Here is a 10,000-nt window from a genome sequence, read left to right as displayed (position 1 = left end):
TTCGATTAACTCCTTACGTGTATCCTTCGCGGCTTCAGTCACCCATACCTTCTGGAGCCGGGTCTTAGGTCCTCGCGATGGTTTAACTCAAAACAAGTCTTTGGTCCCCATTAAGTTCTCACAACGTAAGGCAACTTCTTGTTTTTTCCCCCTTTCTTTTTCTTTCAAAGTGTTGATTTGCGTCAGAGGTTGCTCATAGCTTTCCCACCACCATAACACACACACACACACACACACACGAGGCCAGTTACGCCACAGCGTCAGTACACAGCCGAACCTGCTGTGGCTGTTTCAAGGCCCAACGCCCCGAGAACACAGCATGTGGGCCTCACAAACGACACACAGCTTAATTGTCTTCCTTCCTACACTACAATACGCAGGAAATAACTGGCAATCGACACGTGCCTTTTTAATCCACAATCACGTCTAACTAGCAGTCAACGACTGTAAAGACAAAGTCAGTTCCAGTCGACTTCTATAAATCCAAATCTTTGGTTGTGACGAAGACTTCCAGTTTCAATCCACTCACTGTCTTCAGCAGAGTCACGAAATCCTTCACTCAAACGAATGGCCCCACACTCGCGTTGTTATGGCCGTCGAAGCATTCACAACACCTTGTTTTCAAGGGCATGTCTCCCGCCTTCCCTCACTCTCATCGAACGAGCGAGCGATGCGTCTTCTCCACCTGGTTTTGAAACACCTGTGAGGCATGCCTTCCCTCGTCGTCCTGTGGCCATGGGCCGCTCAACTCACTGGAGGGACAGACGGACCTCCTCTGCGTGGGAACCATGACACACAACTACCACACACACACACACACATACGCGCGAGCCTCATAACGCGCAGGGTCTTCGAAACATGTCCCGAACCATCTGGGTTTCATTCACTACTGGCTGTATGAATCACCACGTCGATGACTCATTCACTGTCTCAATTTCTCCTGTTCTCCATTCACTGTCGCAATTCCTCGTTCCACGGGTTTCCAGGAGAGCGTAACACCCACTTTACGTTCCATTCACTGCCTCGTGGTGGAGTTGTTCATACACCAGAACAATGAATCCCGGGTTCCGACTCGCTGTCTGACTCTTAACTGTTTCACTCACTGTCTCACAACCCGCTGCTTCGTTCAGTACCCTCGGGTCGAAACCTCTTCGAGCCCAGAGCACCACGTGTTTATCATGGCTGGCGAACACTGGGGGGGAAATCGAACTACCTCCGCTTCAAATCACTGGTCGAATACCCCGCTTTCCTCTGCAGCCACGAACCCTCGTCCTGGCTGTAGTGATGTCGAAAGACGTACACGCGTTCCAGCCAGCCTCTTGACCCATGTCTACGCCACCATATGGGACGGACAAGTGAACTCTGACGATAACCACCACTGGAAATATCTCTTCTCTCTTCCCGTTTTCGTTAAGTTCCAACACGACGCTGCTCCCTCCCTCCTCCTCCTCCAGGACGGCTCCTGGATGGGGTTCGATTCCCGTCGCAGCTGTGAGCCGACTGCCATCGCCACCCGGCCCGGCCAGCCAGGCCTCGACAGCACGTGATGTTGCCGGAAACATGCTGGAGCAACCCTCGCGAGGGGGGGTTGCCAACCCACCCCCCTCTCTCTCTCTCTCTCTCTCTCTCTCTCTCTCTCTCTCTATTTCTAAATCTAATCCAGGATCAACTGACCAGACGAAAACACACGAGAGAGGGAGAGATGGATGAAGGTGTGTGTGTGTGTGTGTGTGTGTGTGTGTGTGTGTGTGTGTGGGTGGGGGGAGGAGAGGTGAGGAAGCAAATCCAGGACCACCACCACCACTCGCCGTTTTCTTCCTGAGGTCGTTTTTGCTCAGTTTGGGTCACCGAGACTTTCCAAATCGCTTGGACGACCTCGAGGCGTGGGTCAACTTGTCGTACGGCAGGAACATAGAGAGAGAGGGGAGAGGGAGGGGGGGGGGAGGGGGGGAGACCCAAAGCTGGGGAAGAGGAAGGTGGGGGGGGAGAGGGGGAAGATTAAAACTGGGGGGGGGGGGCCTGTGGTAGCGGTGATAGAGGAGGAGGAGGAGCCGGCGAGGCACGGGCCGACACACACCCGTCTCTCTACCACCACACCACCACACCACCACATGCCGGCTGCAGTCACACACCCATCACTGTACACCAGCCGGCAACCCAGCCAGCCGGCAACCCAGCTAGCTAGCTTGCCGGCCGGCCGGCACTACGGGGCACCACGTGTTTCTCCTGACGCCTACCTCTGCTGACGCCTACCTCTGCTGACGATGTTTCCTGACAAGTCATTCTACGGTTCACACGCTCACGTCGACTGTCCATGACTTGTCCCCCACAACTGACATACACACACACACACACACATCACACACATCTGGTGGAAAAAGTGTGCGTGTACATATGTGTTATTTACTGTTTGGACAATCACATGTTTACCAAATGGCGTCCTAGCTTCGTCTCTTCGGTGTATATCAACTGACTTACATTTCTCTCTTGTGTCTCCCCTGATGATGTGATTATGACACGAAAGTGCACTTGGGAACTTTTCGTGTTTCATTTTCCCCGTGGACTCATAGGAATATCTTGATCACGCGCAAAATTGTGATCCTTTCCAATATATATATATATATATATATATATATATATATATATATATATATATATATATATATATATATATATGCAACATGGTACACATATGTACAAGGTTATGAGATGAAGCAACGCAAGAGGAAAACTCTCTCCCAGTAACACACACACACACACACACACACACACACACACACACACACACACACACCGACCTATTTTTCACTACCATTGGAGAGCGACTCCAAGCACGACTGCACGACCCTCGAGCACGACTTTGGCACGATGGCCCCCTGACCTTTGACCTGACCCTCATGAGTCAGGTCAAAGGTTAGGGGGGGGAGGAGAGTCGTGCCTTTGTTCCCAAGGGCCGTACCGCCCGTCGTGCTCTGGCATGGAGAGAGAGAGAGAGAGAGAGAGAGAGAGAGAGAGAGAGAGAGAGAGAGAGAGAGAGAGAGAGAGAGACGGCGGGGATGGGGGCGTGGATTTCGCTCCTAACGACCAAAATGTCCTATCGCCAAGGTCATTCGCTTGTAGGATAACGGTCCAGATTACGTCTTCCTGTGTGTGGGGTGCCCACAACGCGCGCATAACCCCTAAACCCCCCCCACCACCCATTCCTACAACCAACCACCCCTCCCAAACCAATCTCCCTCACACACACACACACACACACACACACACACACACACACGCACACACACACACACACACACACACACACACACACACACACAGCAATTACGAACGCTCACTCTAGCTTTCTATATCTAAGCCAATGTTTGTCAATAAAAACTGATCCTCAAATTAGAACTACCCGGCGTATATCTCACACCGTCTTATAAGATCAGACCACCCCCCCTCCTCCCCGTCCCCGCCCCGTACTTAACAAAAGTGACCCCCCCCCCCCCTATTCAGCATCCCAGTCATTATATACTTACAAACAGTAACAACAGAACTTATGAGTTCCTGTTATATATATATGGGCGAACCCCGAAGTTACGAACGGGCACAGGCACCCACACACACACACACACGAGGGGAAATGTGTGACATCATACATATGATCTTTCCCACTATTATAATCGCGTATTAATTCCACTATTATAATCATAATAATCATCACTATCATTAATCTTGGAGGGAGATTCTTACGCATCACACCGTGACCTGTGGCGTGACACAAAAAACGGGAGAACAAACAAACAAACAAAAACATACATAAAGACATTACCACAAATAAAATAAACACTATAACTCCAAGAGACGGAAGCACAATGGTTTCTAAAACTTCCCTCATATATCTTAGATAGACAGAGATAGACAGAGATATATAATAAGACAGACAGCTACATATACAGACAAACAATATAAAGGACAGAGAGACAGACACACAGATATATAGATAGTTAGACAGATAGATAGATAGATAGAACTTTAGTTACCACAGCAATTAGCTCTAGCAAAGGCGTGGTGAGGATAGAATGTGTGTGGATGCAGAGGCAGGGGGGCGCCATGAGAAGCGAGTCTACTGGCCCACACACACACACACCACAGAGCAGACACATCATCAATATATCCCCTTTTCGTGACATGCGACCTTGTCATGGCAATGATGAATGTGTCATGAGGTCTACTACCGCATGACCACTTCATAGCCACATGACACACACGCACACACACGTGTCCCGTGTGGCCCACATCATCACCACACAACACATACACCCCCGTGCCACATGGACCAAACACATTTTTACAACATCTATAAAGGAGGCGCTCAACATATATGGTTGAAGAAGCTGTCGCACCAAACCCCCGCCACCGTCACCCGCTGCGCCACCAAAGAGATCCCTCGTCCCCTGGGTTGTAGTTCGACACCACAGCCACATTAAGCCCACCCCAGCTTCTACAGACCGCGACAAGAACAGTCCTATACCAACCATTGTGTACATCATCAATAATACACTCATACCTCAGTGTTTGTTAATAACAGTACGCCTCCTGTATTATAGCACCAGTGACTACACTGAGTGCATTTTCAGCCTACAGGTGATTAAAACAATTATTATTATCATTATTATTATTATTATCATTATTATCATTATTATTATTATTATAATTATCATTACCTATACTATGCTACACAGACAAGATTGCTACACCCTAAATATACCCAGTATACACTCCCCTTCCCTTACATAGCCATACACACAAAATACACCCAGAACCTCCTAATATTAATGCTACACTACACAGAACGTTAATACGGGTATTAATAACATCCACCACGCAAACTACCAATTAAGCAACACTAATACACATCTTCAACGCAACAGCTGATTGGCATTTTAATCCGATCGAAACCCCACACATGTATGCATACTGAAAAGCACTTAGTAGTCAACCCAGGATTAAAGGCAGGTATGTGCGCGCGCACACACACACACACACACAGACACAGACACAGGGGTAAAGACATGGTACACATGTGCAAGGTTAAGAAACGGGGCAACACAAGTGTAAAACTCACACAAACACACACACACACACACGCATACACACACCACACACACACACACACGCATATGACTCACGACGTACATGTGGGTTTATGCACATACACCGGCATACACCATGACGCCGTCAGCACAGAAAACAGCACGGGGGGGAAGAGGCGAATCGTGTCGCATGCCACTTGAGAGCCGAACAACGCCTACTTTACTGAAGATAAGCGAACAAAAGTGTCACGAGGGGAGGGGGAGGGGAGAAAGGGGGGGGTTTGGGTTGGCCCTTTTTACCCCCAAGAGCTAACATCCCCCCCCCACCTCCCCTCCCCCAGCCCTGGGTAGTGGGGAGCTATGGGGAGGGAGTCCTCCTCCTCCTCCTCCTGTTCGAACCGTGGGGTTCGACACACGCACCAAACTCCAAGTTCGAATCCCAGATCCTAAAAAAAAAAAAAATAAAATCATAATAATACGAACTGGATTTTTTTTTTCTTTTTTTTCTTTTCGTACGATATGCTATTTTTCTTTTTTTTTTTTGCTGGACGGAAACACGATTCAAAAGACACCAGAAAACCATTGTCGAATTTTCGCTTCGCGGACACCCGGGTCTTTGCGCACCGCAACGCTTCGAAGTCACTGTTCGAAGCGTTCCAAGGCCTTGTGAGGCCTCGAACGATCAATGCTTTTATCTTTTCTTCTTCTTCTTTTTTTCCACATAAAACACGAACGAAAATGGCGACCGGGGTCTGTAAAGTCTACAAACATTATTCACGAAAACGAAACATCTCGTCAAATTCTAAACTTCCCTCAAACTAGTTTTAGAAACTATATCAAAGAGTCCAGCCTCAGTGTTTGAAAGCAAAGAAAACAAGTTTCACTTTAGTGACAACTTGAGTGAAACTCATACTTATGAACCTACTTAGTAGAGTAGGTTCTCTCTCTCTCTCTCTCTCTCTCTCTCTCTCTCTCTCTCTCTCTCTCTCTCTCTCTCTCTCTCACTAGGCGGAGATAGGACGGTGATGGGCAGAGCAACACGTGAGCTGTTTCACACACGCCCCTCAGAACACTCGAGTTGAGGAGGAGGAGGGGGGGCGCCCCATGAAGTGGGGTGGGGGTGGGGGGATTCCCGTAGTATAGAGAGACACAGACATACGCCTCTCTCTCTCTCTCTCTCTCTCTCTCTCTCTCTCTCTCTCTCTCTCTCTCTCTCTCTCTCCCTCCCTTAACAATACCACACCATTACAACAATAAAACAAGTACATCTACGCAATAAATATATATATATATATATATATATATATATATATATATATATATATATATATATATATATATATATAACGACGCTTCTGACCGACCTTCAACACATATGTTATAATCTCACACACACACACACACACACACACACACACACACACACACACACGCGCGAGCGCGCTAGACATTCAAGTGTTTGATGAAGTTAATCAACACTTGTGAGTGAAAAACCAGACCCCCATGACGTAAGAGCAAACTACATTGCACACGTCGTAACGAGGAATCACACATGCGTTGTACCATCAAACAACACCTGTACAACGGTAAATGGCGAGGTGTTACACAAATGACACACCTGTTGTAAAACTACAACCTCTTGAATCCAAAGTTACGATATGCACAAGGTAGATAGTGAACACTTTATACACACACACTCGGGGCCCAAGACTGCTCCAAGACGAGGTGGTCATGCATGGTAGTGGAGGAGGTCATGCATGGTATACGAGGTCATGCATGGTAGACGAGGTCATGCACGGTAGTGGAGGTGGTCATGCATGGTAGAGGTCATGCATGGTAGAGGAGGTCATGCATAGTAGAGGAGGTCATGTACGGCAGAGGAGGAGGTCATGTATGGTAGTGGAGGAGGTCATGCATGGTAGAGGAGGTCATGCACGGTAGTGGAGGTGGTCATGCATGGTAGAGGTCATGCATGGTAGAGGAGGTCATGCATAGTAGAGGAGGTCATGTACGGCAGAGGAGGAGGTCATGTATGGTAGTGGAGGAGGTCATGCATGGTAGAGGAGGTCATGCACGGTAGTGGAGGTGGTCATGCATGGTAGAGGTCATGCATGGTAGAGGAGGTCATGCATAGTAGAGGAGGTCATGTACGGCAGAGGAGGAGGTCATGTATGGTAGTGGAGGAGGTCATGCATGGCAGAGGAGGTCATGAGGGTACTGGACCAGTACTTGCCTACAATGTGTACCACACCAGCCATGGTTGTGTGTGTGTGTGTGTGTGTGTCATTAACCCTTCCCTCACCAAACCCCGCGCACTGTGTTGTGTCGTGTGCCCACACGAAAGCGGAGGCACGTTCTCCATCTAACCACATGCAGGCCAATATGTGTACTCGGGAGTACATACCCGCCACATATGACAACACCACATGCAGGCCAATATATGTACTCAGGAGTACATAATTGCCACATATGACATCATCACATGGCTACAGAGCATCACAAACATAAACATCACAATACAAGTGAACACGAACGCAAAACATTCAAACGTAAAAGGAATTTTTATAATACGCTTATCATAAATCACCTTTATCAATAAACAAAAACCAAATTATCAATAAAAAGGGTGGAAGTGGGTTGTGAATATACTGTAGTGATAAATGAATAATGGACCCCAATTAATAAGGCGAATTTATATATATGTCAAACGTATTCATTTCAATGTTGAGATCAAAACATGTTATTATGTACTACAGTTAATCCTTAAGTTACAGAAGCGACCCAGACTGTATGTAATCCACTACTCAGTAAATCCAGGGATAAATCCACCGGTAATCTCCAGTCCTAATCCCTAGACGAGAAGCTGGGTTGTAGGCAACCTCATTTGGGGCCAAGCTACTACCTCCAGCCATCTGTCGTTACGAGGCCCTTCATGCTGACAGATGGTTCCGGTCACACAGACACACACACACACACACACACACACACACACACACACACTCATACGTACACACACACACACACACACACACACACACACACACACACACATCTATGCTACTCACTCATCATCTATTCATTACGATAGATAGTGTCAGCCACCATAGAGAAGTCATATCGACAGGGCGGATCTGGAGACGATGGGGGGCGGGGGGTAAGATAAGGCTATGAAAGATAAGGCCAACAAGGGCGTAAGCACACCGTCTGCTGACATTCCCACCCCTTATCAGCCTTATGGCTCGGGTCCCACAACTACAACATCTACAACACCACTATATGTCTACCCATCTATCAGCCTATCTATTTCTCTTATTCATCTATGTTATCTCCTCGTATCTATCTTTTTCATCGGTCTGTCTATTCATCTATCTATCCAAGTTAATCTCCATCTATCAATATTAATATATATCTACTTATCTATTCTATAACCATCACTATATCTACCTATCTATCACGTCTCCACCTATATATCTATCGTTTTATCTATCAACTGAAAAGTGGAGGACAGACGCCGTTTTCGTTCACCGGATGGAACTCACGCCACTGATCAACATTTTCCAGTTTCTGTTCCGGGACATCGACCCCTAAAGAACCGTCAGAATTAAAAATCTGTTCACACCAACTCTAGTTAACTCATGACGCAAACGACAGCCTTCTACAAGAAAGATAATTTCTAGAACCATTTAGAAAATAAAATCAAGACGAAAAAATTAGATACATATTCTTTTTTAATCACCCTCAGCTATGTCAGAAATTTATATTCTAGAAATCAAAATTCCCCCAAAAAATTGATATTAAAGAAAGCTACTCTAGAAATTCAAATTCCAAAAATTTAGATTACAGAAATTTAAATTCCAAAAATTTAGATAAAAATTTAAATTCCAAAAATTTAGATTACAGAAATTTAAATTCCAAAAATTCATATTACAAAATTTTAATTCGAAAAATCTAAACACAGGAAATTCAAATTCCAATAATTTAAATCACGGAAATCTAAACTCCCGAAATCTAAATTCCTTCAAACAACCACAAACAGTAAAAACCTCGGCAGTGATTCTCCTAAACCAACCAATTTCACAAACTGCAATGTCTCTTTTACTGTTACCCGGACGGGACAATTTCCCCCCCCCCCCTAATTTCGGTAGGATGATGATGGTTAGGTCAAACCAATTTTCATTCATTCCCCCCCCCCCCTTCCCTCCCTGGCGTTGTTGTGAATTATAATGACCCAGTGTGCAGGCAGGGTTCGATGTCCATAACTTCCCGTCTGTGTCGCTTCGACTGACTTTAAGTGAGTACGTCTCTATGTCTATCTACCCAAAGACATGTCTATCTATGCCTTACCATGCAGGTCTGTCTATAGTACTATAATCCATAATTCTACGTCTATCATCTACGGCCATCTCTTATCTGTCCGTCTATGTCTGTTCCTTTGAAACGTCTATGTCTGTCTATGTATACCAGAAGAGGAATAGACAGCATACATACTATTAATCATACATACTATCTATTAATCCATGTCTATTGTCCCATTACACTTAATACCCGACCCATTATCTAGTGTACGTAATTGGGAAAGGCTTCACCATTCAAGAACCACGAGAAGTCTATTCAAATACTTGTACTACGACAAAACTAAACCATCAAAGTAAGTTCTTGATCAATTCACACAACACCACCCCACCACCACCACCACCCGTGTGGCTCGCACAAGTGGCCATTGTTAAACCATTACACTCATTCAGCTGCTGTTTGCAGATGACGCGGTTCTAGTAGCAGGTAAACATTACGCGCCCCCACCCCCCCAGTTGTGTTTGCAGATGACGCGGTTGTGGTGGTTAAGAGTCCTACAACTCAGCTGCTGTTTGTAGATGACGCGCTTCTAATGGCAGACTTTCTAGATAAACAACAGAAACTTG

The 10,000-nt window shown here is 46.2% G+C and overlaps 1 protein-coding gene across 5 annotated transcripts in view; it reads right to left on the bottom strand.

The window, feature by feature from the left end:
- Positions 1–10,000, bottom strand: part of Atf6 (bZIP_ATF6 domain-containing protein ATf6) — a 105,616-nt gene that overhangs the window by 39,109 nt on the left and 56,507 nt on the right. For 2 of the 5 annotated variants that reach the window (XM_071687755.1, XM_071687757.1), the window contains exon 1: positions 1–16. This exon is cut by the window's left edge and continues 383 nt beyond it. The exons of the other annotated variants lie outside the window; for them this stretch is intronic. The gene's annotated coding sequence lies outside the window, so the exon portion shown is untranslated. Of the gene's footprint in view, positions 17–10,000 lie in introns of those variants that run through there. 5 annotated transcript variants of the gene reach the window in all.

Source organism: Panulirus ornatus, chromosome 44 (assembly GCF_036320965.1).
Source record: "Panulirus ornatus isolate Po-2019 chromosome 44, ASM3632096v1, whole genome shotgun sequence".
NCBI lineage: Eukaryota > Metazoa > Arthropoda > Malacostraca > Decapoda > Palinuridae > Panulirus > Panulirus ornatus.
Note: the sequence above shows the minus strand (reverse complement) of the source record. Positions and strands in the feature narration are given on the sequence as shown.